This window comes from Gossypium arboreum, chromosome 5 (genome assembly GCF_025698485.1).
Source record: "Gossypium arboreum isolate Shixiya-1 chromosome 5, ASM2569848v2, whole genome shotgun sequence".
Lineage (NCBI taxonomy): Eukaryota > Viridiplantae > Streptophyta > Magnoliopsida > Malvales > Malvaceae > Gossypium > Gossypium arboreum.
Genome location: NC_069074.1, coordinates 70,833,164 through 70,845,866, shown reverse-complemented (window position 1 = coordinate 70,845,866; position 12,703 = coordinate 70,833,164). Strand labels below are relative to the sequence as shown.

The 12,703-nt window shown below is 39.3% G+C and overlaps 1 long non-coding RNA gene across 1 annotated transcript; it reads left to right on the top strand.

Moving 5' to 3' along the window:
• Positions 1-11,350: 11,350 nt before the first annotated feature.
• Positions 11,351-12,423, top strand: LOC128293020 (uncharacterized). Its single transcript, XR_008283041.1, has 2 exons — positions 11,351-11,439; positions 12,255-12,423. It is a non-coding gene; the product is annotated as an uncharacterized LOC128293020 (long non-coding RNA).
• The last annotated feature ends 280 nt before the right edge of the window (positions 12,424-12,703 follow it).

The window sequence follows — 12,703 nt, the reverse complement described above, 5'->3', positions numbered from 1 at the left end:
AGTATCCCCATTCTTAACCTGCCGGAATCGAGAAACCAGAGCCTCATCCCTCGACACTTTTTCCTTAATCTCATCCACCCAGGTCGGCCTAACTTGCAGTTCTGCTAACAGATTACCGTCGTCATACAGACTCAAACGAGAAAACATGGCTCTCGGATCGATCATCGCTTCTACAACTTAGGGCATCACCACCACATTAGCTTTGCTCGGTGATACTCAATTGCGCAGTCATAATCCTTAAGCAACTCTATCCATCTCTACTGCCTAAGGTTCAACTCCTTCTGAGTCAGCAAGTACTTAAGACTCTTATGATCTGTGTATATAATATACTTTTCTCCGTACAGGTAATGTATCCAAATCTTAAGCGCAAAGATTACAGCCGCCAACTCCAGATCATGAGTAGGATAGTTAACTTCATGTGGTTTAAGCTGTCGCGATGCATAAGCAACCACTTTACCCTCTTGCATCAGCACACAGCCCAACCTTACATGTGATGCATCACTGCATACGGTAAAATCTTTTCCAGACTCCGGCTGAATCAGTACAGGTGCCTCGGTTAGAACTTTCTTCAGCTTCTCAAAAGATTCCTGTTGTTTCTCAGTCCAAATAGACTGTACTCCCTTCCTTATAAGCTTTTTCAAAGGCGCTGCCATCACAGAAAATGCTTCCACAAACCTTCTATAGTACCCAGCTAAACCCAGAAAACTTCGCATTTTCGACACTGACCTCGGTGGCTTCCATTCCAGAATCGCTTCAATCTTTCGAGGGTCTACCTTGATCCCTTCAGCAGAGACAACATGCCCCAAGAAAGTTACCTCTCTCAACCAGAACTCACACTTACTGAATTTCGCATAAAGCTCTCTTCAGCACTTGCAGCATAATACGAATGTGCTCATCATGTTTCTCCTCAGTTTTAGAATAAACCAGAATATCATCGATAAAGACGACCACGAATCGATCCAAGTATGGCTGGAACACTCGATTCATCAGATCCATAAATGCCGCAGGTGCGTTCGTCAACCCAAATGGCATAACCAAGAACTCATAGTGACCACACCGAGTTCTGAATGTCGTCTTGTGAATATCCACCTCCTTAACCCTCAACTAATGATACCCAGATCGAAGGTCAATCTTGGAAAATACTGAAGCTCCTCTAAGTTGGTTGAATAAATCATCGATTCTCGGCAGTAGGTGCTTGTTCTTAATCGTCAATTTGTTCAACTGCCGATAATCGATGCACATTGTAACACCCCGAACCCGAGACCATCGCCGGTGTCGGACACGAGGGGTTAGCAAGCCAAGTTCACTTGTTTTGCCCATCCATTGGACATTTCCAGTCAGGCTGGAAAAACTGCGTCACTGTCGCCTTAAAAATCATATCTCGAGTTTCAAAACTCGGAAACTGGTTTCGTAAATTTTCCCTGAATTTAGACTCATATATCCATCCATGGATTTATTTCTAGAATTTTTGGTCGGGCCAATTGGTACAGTTTATTAGTTAAAGTCACCCATGTTACAGGGATCGACTGCTCTGACCTTCGCGCGGTATAACTTGAATATCTCTCTGTACGGGGCTTTAATGCTGGTGCCGTTTCTTTCTAATGAAACTAGACTCAAAATGGAATCTTTACATATAAGGTATGTCTCCTAATTATTTCTGGATAATTTATAGTAAATTTTAAAGTTGCGACAGGGAACCCAGAAACCGTTCTGGCCCTGTCTTACAATAGCTTTAATATCTCTTAACATGTAACTCCTATGACCATTTCGTTTCTTCCATATGAAAATAGACTCATCAATGTTCATTTACATAGCTGATTCACTATTTAATACCATTCCTACAAATTTTGGTGATTTTTCACATTCACGTTACTGCAGCTGGCAGCATCTGTTTTAAGGTAGGTCTTACCTATTTTGTAGTCTCCATGAACCAACTAGTCTTGCCTTACATAGGTCCACATATGATCATTTTAACCATGCCAATGGCTGATCATGTGACCAACATTCCCATTTCCAATTCATAGTCACATCATGACACCATATATATATATACAAACCGCAAATAGTTTAAGTTGATACTTCACTATTACGAGCCATTTTCGCATGGCCGTACACATATACATCATAACATATTTAAACCAACAAGGGGTAGTCCTATACATGCCATTTCAAGTTCAACCAAGAATTTATACCAAAATGGGGGCTTGATAGTGTGGATGACTTCGACTTCAACGATCCCGAATCCGATTGCTATCGAGCGAAATCTAGAAAACTGAGAGCCAAAGTAGCGGAGTAAGCATTTTTATGCTTAGTAAGTCTCAAGGAATATAATCAACTCTAATTACAGCAATACATTCAAATAGTTAAATGCATCATTTCATTGATGCACATTCACATAATCATACTTACTTCACCATCCCAACTCTTATGTTCATACACAAATAACGGCTTCATTAAGGCCGATAACTCGTTCCATCATAGGAGCGGATATTCACACGCTCTTACTCCTAGCGCATAAGCACACACCGCACTTACCTTGTCATTGGGAAATTTCACAAGTGCATTAGCTGAAATTTTCCAGCAAGCTTATAATTTTCAAATCACATACCTTCGAGTTTAACCGGATGTCGCTACTCGATCAATCGCCTTGGGACATAGCCCGGTTATGGTAACCCGCACCAAGGCCTCACGGACTTAACCCGGATATCACGATTTGCACAAATGCCTTGGTCTTAGCCGGATAGAATGACTTCATACGAATGCCTTGGGTCTTAGCCCGGATGTAGCCACTAGCACAATTGCCTTGGTCTTAACCCGGTTATAATTTCCAGCATAATTGTCTTCGGGGCTTAGCCCGGATATCATTCAATTTCTCATGCACACATACATCAATAATCATTGGACATACATATTTATTTTCGTTACTAAGGCTCAAACACAATTATAATCACTAACATAATCGCCTTCGGGACTTAGCCCGGTATCATTCGAATACTCATACACACATAAATCAATAATCAATACATCCATATTTCATTCCACATAATTCAAGTAAGGTCACTTCTTGAGGACTTACCTCGGATGTTGTCGAACGGCTTTTACGGCTATTCGATTACTTTTTCCTTCCCCTTGTCCAATTGTGGCCCTCTTAGCTCTTGAGCTAATTCAAACAAATTCAATTTATCAAAACCTCATTGTGCTAGCTTATGGCGAATATGACAAGGAATTTAAATGGTCATATGGCCACCCTTTAGCTTGAATACACAATGGTCATGCACATTTTATACTACATCAAGCAATTCAATACAATTTATTCGAGCATCAAGGAAAAGCTAAGGCCTTCAATAGGCTACCCAAGGCCGAATATACTTGTCCATGTTGAGGCCAATTATGCACTTAATACCACACAAAAACAGCATGCATTTTACTAGTTAATGCTTTGCATATTGTAGCTCAAAACTTACAATATAGCATCAAGCACTCATATGTGTGCTAGGCAATGTGCTTACAATTTCACAATTATTCTTCAACATCTTCTTCTTTAAACAAACTTATTCATCACTTCCTTCATAACCAAAACATCATGTGCAAACATATATATACATATATGAGCATGGCGAATTTCAAGGTGTCCATAGCCATCCAAAACACAAATTTTAACTAACATGCAAGAAGCATGAACCATGCTCATGAATGCATCATGGCCGAATATGACAATCATGCTCCTTTTCAACTTCAATCATGATAAAACAAAAGAAAGCTCAAAATCTTACTCAAGAGTAGACAATCCATCATTGCATGCATCATCATCAAGCTTCACACTTAGCATGCAATGGCTTTATCACCATAACAACTTTGGCCAAATACCATTTCCATGGCTTAACAAAGATTTGAGCCATGGCTAACATGCACATCAAGTTAGCAACCAAAACATGCATGAAACTCCTAACACAACCTCATACATACCTTAATCTTGATGCAAACTTAGCCAAATCTCCTTCTAGATCTCTTCCAAACCAAGCATGAAGCAAAATCCTCCTTCTTCCTTAGTTTTGGCTCAAAGAAAGGATGAACAAAATTTTTTCTTTCCTTCTCTACAACTCACGGCAATGGGGGATTACCACACTCACACACATTTTTTTTCATTTTTTATCACCCATACACCTTTGTTTATTATTTCACCCTAATGCACCAACAAAACATGTTTCATGACATGTTTAGCCCATCCTCCTTGTCATGGCCGCCACCACCTATAAAGGGGAATTTGACATGCAAGTCCATTATTTTGCATGCATGCTTTAATTAGTCATCACACATTTCCCTATCATACTTTCAAAGTTCATTACTAAGTCCTTTCTTGTGGAATTCACCCTTATAACACTAAATCAATCATCATAAAATGTCATACATGAGCACACACATATTATAGGCATCAAAATAAATTTTTAATTATTTTTATGCCTCGGTTTTGTGGTCCCGAGACCACCTTCCGACTAGGGTCAATTTTGGGCTGTCACACACATCCACATTGACCTATATTTCTTCTTTACGAACAACACTGGTGCTCCCTGCGGAGACACACTTGGTCTAATGAAACCTCTATCCAATAACTCTTGAATTTGGGCTTTCAGCTCCACCAACTCCCTCGGTGCCATCCTATAAGGTGTAATGGACACCGGTGCTGCTCGAGCAACAAGTCAATTCCAAACTCAACCTCTCGGTTCGAGGCAAACACAGAAGCTCCTCCGAAAAACATCTTGAAAATCCTTGACAGTTCTAACTTTATCCACTGTCAGATCCTCAGTTTCTGATTGGCTTACAAATGCCAAATAAGCCTCACATCCCTTTCGAATCCACTTCTCGGCTCTCAATGCCGACACCACATTAGACAGATAATCCCTACGCTCACTTATCACCAAAACCTCATCATCCTTTATGGTCTTTAACATTATTCGCTTAGCAGCACAATCCAGAGTAACCCTATGCTTAACAAGCCAATCCATTCCCAAAATGAGATCAAATTCTCCTAAAGGTAGCTCCATCAGATCTCCAGAGAAAACTTTTCCTTGAGTTTCAATAGGCACATCTCTATACAGTTTATCTACCCTAACCGAGTGACCCAAAGGACTTAGTACAGATACCCCACTCACGGTCTCCTCAGAGCGCACACCCAGCGACCCAGATATAACACATGCAACATATGAATGGGTAGATCCAACATCTATCAACGCAGTGTATGGCATACTGGAAATTAGAAACGTACCAGTTATGACGATAGGTACATCACCCTCCTCTCGGCGACGAGCTGCATACACCAATGCTGGCTGACGGGCCTCAACAAATCTAGCACCCCAGCCAGGCACTCCTCTTCCTCGACAGTTTCCATTACCACCACTGCCTTGCCCACGTCCACTCAGAAACTGTGGTCCACCCCTCACTGGTTGAGCGACCCTCTGCTCTAAAACTTGAACCTGATCTGGTTCCTAGGGACAATCCTTAACCTTATGCTCCATAGATCCGAATAAAAAACAAGCACCAGAACGTTTCCGATACTCACCCATAGGCATCTTCCCACAATTCTTACAACCTTGCGGTCTAACAGCATTCATCGATACTGCTCAAACTGGCTCCATTACCCTTTCTCTCTTAACATTCCTGTTCATACCACCGAAAGTCCTGAATCTCTCCTAAAATGGTTCCGATCTTTCTCACGATTACATCTTTCAGATGCTTCACTTCCTCACTATCTTAGCTTTTTCCACTAAAGCGGCGGGTTACGCTCCTCTCATGAGCAATCAGACCCTAAGTTCATCTCTTAGACCATCCTCGGCGTGACGCTACGCTCATACTCTGTGGCGACAATCCCGTATATACCGGCTCGGCCTCGAAACTCGACTCATACTCACCAATCGACTTACTCCCTTGGACCAGTTCGAAATTCTTTCGGCAAGCATCCACGTAATTAACCCCAACATACTTTCCTTTGAAGGTCGTCTTAAATAGCTCCCAAGTCACACTGTCAGCAGGATTTCCATCTCTCACCGTGAGCCACCACTGATTAGCCTCATCCCTGAGTAACGATATAGCTCCCTTCAGCTTCTGCTCCACAGAGCAGTCCAGATCATCCATAATCCGCTCTGTGGCTTCTAACCAATACTCAGCCACATTCGGAGCTACACCAGATACGCCCCTAAATATCTCTGCTCCATTGGCCCGGAGCCGCTTAGAAATAGACCTTCGAATTTTGTTTCCCGCACTTATCCCAACAACCTTTTCCAAAAATCGGAGCATTGCTTGGGACAGAGCATCGTCCCCAGCACCTCGATCATGAGACTCTACCTCTATTGCCGGTGGTACCGGTGCATCTGCTACCGGCACATGTCCTGAAGATGAAGATTCAGCCTGAGCATTACCTCAGCCACGTCCACGGCCTTTTCAATGAGCTGCTCGTGTACTCATTTCGTATTATCTGATTAAGAATTTTATGTATCAGTTTAATATTTCAGTGTTTATTACAGATGTCTTATGAATAACAGTAATTCAGAGTTTGAGTTTGTTTCCTTTTGCGGTAGCCTAGCTACAGTCTCAGTCTACTTATCAGAGTTTCTATAGTTCCAGTGTTACCCTAACTAAAGTACCATGATAAGGTTTTGTACAAGCATATAATGATATTTGAAACAATCGAAAGGCTCGAAAAGCTTACAGACTTGGGTCGAGATTCGGTGTGCCACCTTCTAAAAAAAACCAAATTTTAGAAAACCGATTTTAATCTTTAAAATCATCTATTTGTAAAGAGAAAATATTGGAAACATTCCCGAAAACAATTTATAATCAAGTTCCAAAAAAAATGATTTTCAAAAACCTTTATTCAGTGTTTCTTTACAAACTCCTGTTTTTAAACCCGTTCCACAGCCGAGTTGTTGCAACTTGGCTCTGATACCACTAAATGTAACACCCCAAACCAGGCCCAAACGTTATGGCCAGATCTGACGTGTCACATGGACTTACGACTTAGTATGCATTCGTTAGTTTAAGTGATTGGGGTGGTCTTTGTAAAAACAACGGTTGAATGAAAAGCCGGTTTATCAATCTTTAGGCTATCTATTTGTTGTGCTTGTTGAGCCTTAGAAAATGTTCATTAATTTTGAAAACCGCGCAGCCTAACACTAGCAGTTTCGACATAGTATAAATATAATAAAAAAATAAAACCATAGCGGAAAAAAGAAATTTAAATAGCGGCCTTATTACAACTTAAAACCCAAAATTAAATCAGAATATAAAAATAATAAAAATAAACTAACTTAGAAAAACCAACTTTGCAGATGATATGGCCACTCCGAATCCCTCACAGCTCCAAGCCCACTATGCTTGGGGATTCCCTGCAGAGATGAAAATAAAGGGTGAGTTCGGTAAACTCAATGTGTAACATAACCCAACCATAGCCCAAAACAGATCAAACCTCAGACTCAGACTTATCTGGGCCTAGGCCTAGTACAGAAATCAGAATGAAACCCATAGGCCCATAACAGATACAGAACAAATATATCATGAATGCATAAACCCCAACCCAAAGCCATCCATAACACCCCCGTACCAGCCTTACACTATGTGGGGAGACTACTCGACCCACCCAACCATTACACACCACAGAAATTGCAGCGAGGCTACCAGATATTGTGATGAAGTCACCAGATACAGATATTGTGGCTAGGCCACCAGAACAAATATATATATATATATATATGTGGCGAAGCCACCATATTGCAGTGAGGCTGCCAGATATTGTGACGAAGTCACCAGAACAAATATATGTGGCGAGGCCACCAGATTGCAGCGAGGCTACCAGAACGCTTCCTCCATCAATATAAACCCATGTCCCATGCAACAGAAATAATATGTCATGGCATACGATATCGAAATGTAACATCATGCTTTTCAGAAAAAAATAACCCTAAGGGTAAAATCGTAATTTTGCATGCATAAGGGTATTTCAGTAATTATTACCTATTGCTAAGGTTTCATGCTCATTCTAACGTTTACCAAGTAATCAGAAGTACTTAACTCGTCTTTTTACCAAAGTGGGCCTGTTGGCCCATTGACCCATTTTCGGCTCATTAAACCCAAAAATATCGTTGTGCACGAAAATGCACACTCTGCACTCTAATCATCCAAATGCACCATATTCATTAACAATCGCATCTCACGAAGGCCGCACGCCATGAGTTCACAAAATACCAACATTTCGGTATTTCGGCTTTTACCGATTCTGTCTAAGGGAGGGTGTCGTTTACACACCTGCTTGATGACGATTGATGACGATATCTCCCACGCGATAATCCTACAATCGATCACTAACACATTAGACTTACGAGTTAACGATAACTAAAATAAATCCACGTCAACTAACCCAATCATCACACAAGTTAGTCATTTACGCACGAGGGGCAAAATAGTCATTTTACCCTCCAGGGGTAAATCGGTAGTCCTACCCTCGAGGGGTATTTTAGTAATTCTACAACTTATCCACTTGGGCCTCTGGACCCATTGGGATCACATGGCCCATTTCAGCCCATCGCGTCCGAAATAGCCGTCCTACTGCTAGAGTAATGAGAAATACACACCTGTTAGGAGACTGCAGTTAATCCGCGCTCCAAACACTCTTAGCTGACGCCCAACCCAAACGAACACGTCACAAAGCGAAAGGGATCAGCCAAGAAGGGTATGCCTACTCTCCTCATGGTTTGCTCTATTTAAAGCCAGCTCTCCATTTACTCTTATGTTAGCTTCCCGATGTGGGATCCCTCCAGCACCAGAGTTTAAAATCAACACCAACTCTTGCCATCCCAACATAGCAAAATAATCAACCTTTGTGTACCATGGGATTCGAACCAAAGTCCTCTCACATGCTAACTCACGCCACCACCACCAGCCCATCAACTCATTTGTGTCATAAATCCAACACATTAAACTTTAAAGCAGACCTACTTGCCTCCAGATTTATTGAAAAGAAAAACCAAATATATTGCAAGAGCCAAGACTTGAACCTTGGACCCCTTGCTTCCTCTATGGCATCACTTCCTTGTCCCTAAGTGGCGCCACCTTGCCACTACACCACACTCCTTTTTGTGTCATCTTTTACCCCTTTACTCTTAAAGGCCCAAACGCCAATTGCATCACCTGTTCATAAAATTAAAATTCCGAAGACTACCACGGAATTAACTTAAGTTTGGGCCTTCCAAAGGCCTACTAACCTACTAAAATATATATTTTAACCAACCAGAACACACACAAATTTTAAAAATCACAAAAACACAGAAAACCCGAAAATTGGGGCGTTACATTACTTAACAAGCATTATAAGTCCGTCATATAACATAAACTTCAAAGACACAAGCATAATAAAACAACCATTAATACTACCATGAGCCATCAACACAATAAACCTATACATGATAATACTGTTATTTCCATATATGATAACTTAGCTGATAAATATACTTAACCATTTCTCAAGTAATCATTTTCAAGTCATTTTCAACATGCCAATATAGCCTTAAAAACAAGCGCATCAAAGTATGCAATATCACATAACTCAGTAAGGCATCAAATGTACCAAACCAACCTAGCTTTCCAAAGCTTATACAATGCCAAAACACAATTAACACATACACCTTAATACCACCACAAAGCACCCTATAAATTCCATTATAAACCGTAAAATTTTTTCTCAAAAACTACCGAATTGTCCACTGGATAGTGTGATAGATCTTCGAAAAATTTCCAACCAATTGAGCTTCTGATAATAAGTAAAGTAAAGGAAAATAACTCCGTAAGCAATGAATGCTTAGTAAGCTGTATAAACTTTAGACGTAATATACCATTTCAATAATGAACTTAATAGAACAAGTATAAAGCTTTACCAATGCCATATGATTAATAAAGCCTATATAACACCATCAAACTCACAAGTTAGCATACTTGTTCATGATACATATGAAATCAACCATGTATATATAACATAACATTTAATTCATCATCGTTACAAAATGATCATGTTTCATTCCATTATCTTACTTTTTGCAAATGCTTAGTATAAGCCTAAACAACATCATCAAATCACACGTTAGTGCACTTGTCCATAATATAAATGAGTTCATCCATAGCATAAGTAGATTTCCCATATATAAGTACATCATTTAATTCATTAGCCTTTTTATAACATCATGTTACATCTCAATTGTGAACTTACCATTTCATTCCCTTTTCTTACCCGTTGAACCATCTAGAATTACATCAGATACTCGGGAAAGCTCATACGAAGTATGCCTTTACTTATAATCATAACTTTCCTTTACATCAATGTTCACATGAGTTGTGAAATGGGCATGCGCACACGAGTTGTGGAGTATCCGCAATAAATGCAGGACCTGTAATATCCTGATTTTGGGCCTAGTCGGAATAGTGGTTTCGTGACCACAAAATCCGATATAGACATAATTATTTTATGATTATTTTAAGGTCTATGATATGATTGCATGATTGTGTGAAAATTTCGTGAAGAAATTTTATGCATAAAGTACTTAATTTGAAATTTGGGACTAAATTGAATAAATTGCAAAACTTGTGTTCTAGAAGTATTTTGCATAAAATTGAATTAGATTATTAATTAGAGGTCCTTAAAGAGTAATTTTACCAATTTCTAAGTCTATGGACAAAATTGGACATGGATGGAATTTTGGAAAGTTTAGTAGTAAGGGCATTTTGGTCATTTAGGGTAAAATGAATTAAAATACAAAATTAAAAGCCAATTTTGCTCATCTTCAACCCCATGGCCGAATATAGCAAGGAGAAACTATGGCTAGGGTTTTCAAGCTTCCAAGCTCGATTGTAAGTTCGTTCTAGCCTCGTTTTTAATGATTTTTACGTTTTTGGAGTCCCTAGCTCGATTTAGCTTATGCTAGCAATAATTTAACCTAGGGTTTATATTTGGAAAAATACCCATAGGTGAAATTTGTGTATTTTGGTGTTTTATGATAGAATATGAGGTTTTAAATTATGTTAGACAACTTGTGCTACTCGGTTTTAAGTGAAAACGAGCAAAAGGGCTTAATCGGTAAAAATACCTAATAGTCATAAGTACATGTTAGAGTGAGAATTTGATGTTGCCATAGAAGGGAAAAATGATCAGCATGTCATAAAACATAAGAAAATAGGCTGAATTTTAATTTATGAGCTTTGGGCCAAAAGTGTAAATATGCAAAAGTTTAGGGGCAAAATTGTAATTTTTCCAAAATATGATTTTGGGTCAATTTGAATAATGTGAGTCCTAATTAGACTATATTTTAAATGATAGAGCAAGGAAACTTGAAATTTGGGCTAAAATGGGGAAAATACCAAGTTGTGGACGAAATGGTAAAAATAGCCATTTTCGCATACGAGGTAAGTTCATGTGTAAATAATGTAGCATAATGGTTATTTTTAAGTTATTGATGTTAATTATATGTTATGCTGAATTTTATTATGAAATGTATGCTTTGTGGTTAATTTCAAATAATATGCAAATTATGCGAACTACTTGTTAAATATAATTGTTACCGAGTATTGATTTCGGCATTCTACGGAAGACGGCAAGGATAAGTGTTCGAGGAAAAAGCCCGTTTGAACCTTAGGAATAGATGAGGATACAAGTGACATGTCACTAGGATGGTTGAGCATCCGAACTCGTTGAGTTGAGTCCGAGTTCACTTATGGATGCGAGCGTCCGAACTCGTTGAGTTGAGTCCGAGTTCATGAGATGTAACTAGGCATCCGAGCTCGTTGAGTTGAGTCCGAGTTCACTTATGGATGCGAACGCCCGAGCTCGTTGAGTTGAGTCCGAGTTCACTTATGGGCGGGTTACATGGTAGCTTGGCTACATATGTGGCACTTATGTGCAAGTTATCCATGTATCCGAATTATATTCCGATGTGTTCAACGGGTAAAGTTCTACTCAAATGGAGGAATACTCAAGATGAAAGGGACGTATTGGTAAGTGTTGTGAAATGGATAATTTGAATAGGTATGTACTTAACCCTCGGGTTGAAAACTCGATATAACAACAATATGGTAAGATGATAAATGAAAAGGTGATATGAATGTCTTGGTGATGATTATGCAAATGATGTTTTATGTTTGCTTATATGGTTATGTTACTTGCTATTTGCATGTGAGCTTACTAAGCATTTATGCTTACTCCTCCTTTTCATTCCTTGTAGTGTTGACAAGCCAGCTCGGAAATCGGAAACGGTCGGAGGCACGCTTACACTATCCGTATACCATCTTGGCATAATGGCTTGTATATTTTGAGTATGGCATGTATAGCATTATAATCATTTTGTATATATGGTCTTATGATATGGTTATTGAGTGGTATGGAAATAGAAATGCTTGGTAATGATTAGCCATTGGAATGGCTAATCATGATCATATTTGGTATTATGTATGTCAAATTGCTAGCTAATCCATGGAAACCATGAAATAGGTAAAATTTACCATAAAATAGATTCAGACAGCAGCAGTGACGTGAGTTTAAAAAATCACTAAAAATAGTAGAAATGGAATTAAATAATGAATAAGTTATGGAATCGAAGCTTGATGAGTCTATTTTCATATGGAATAAGTGAAACAGGTATATGAGCTATATTTTATGAGATGTTTAAATTTT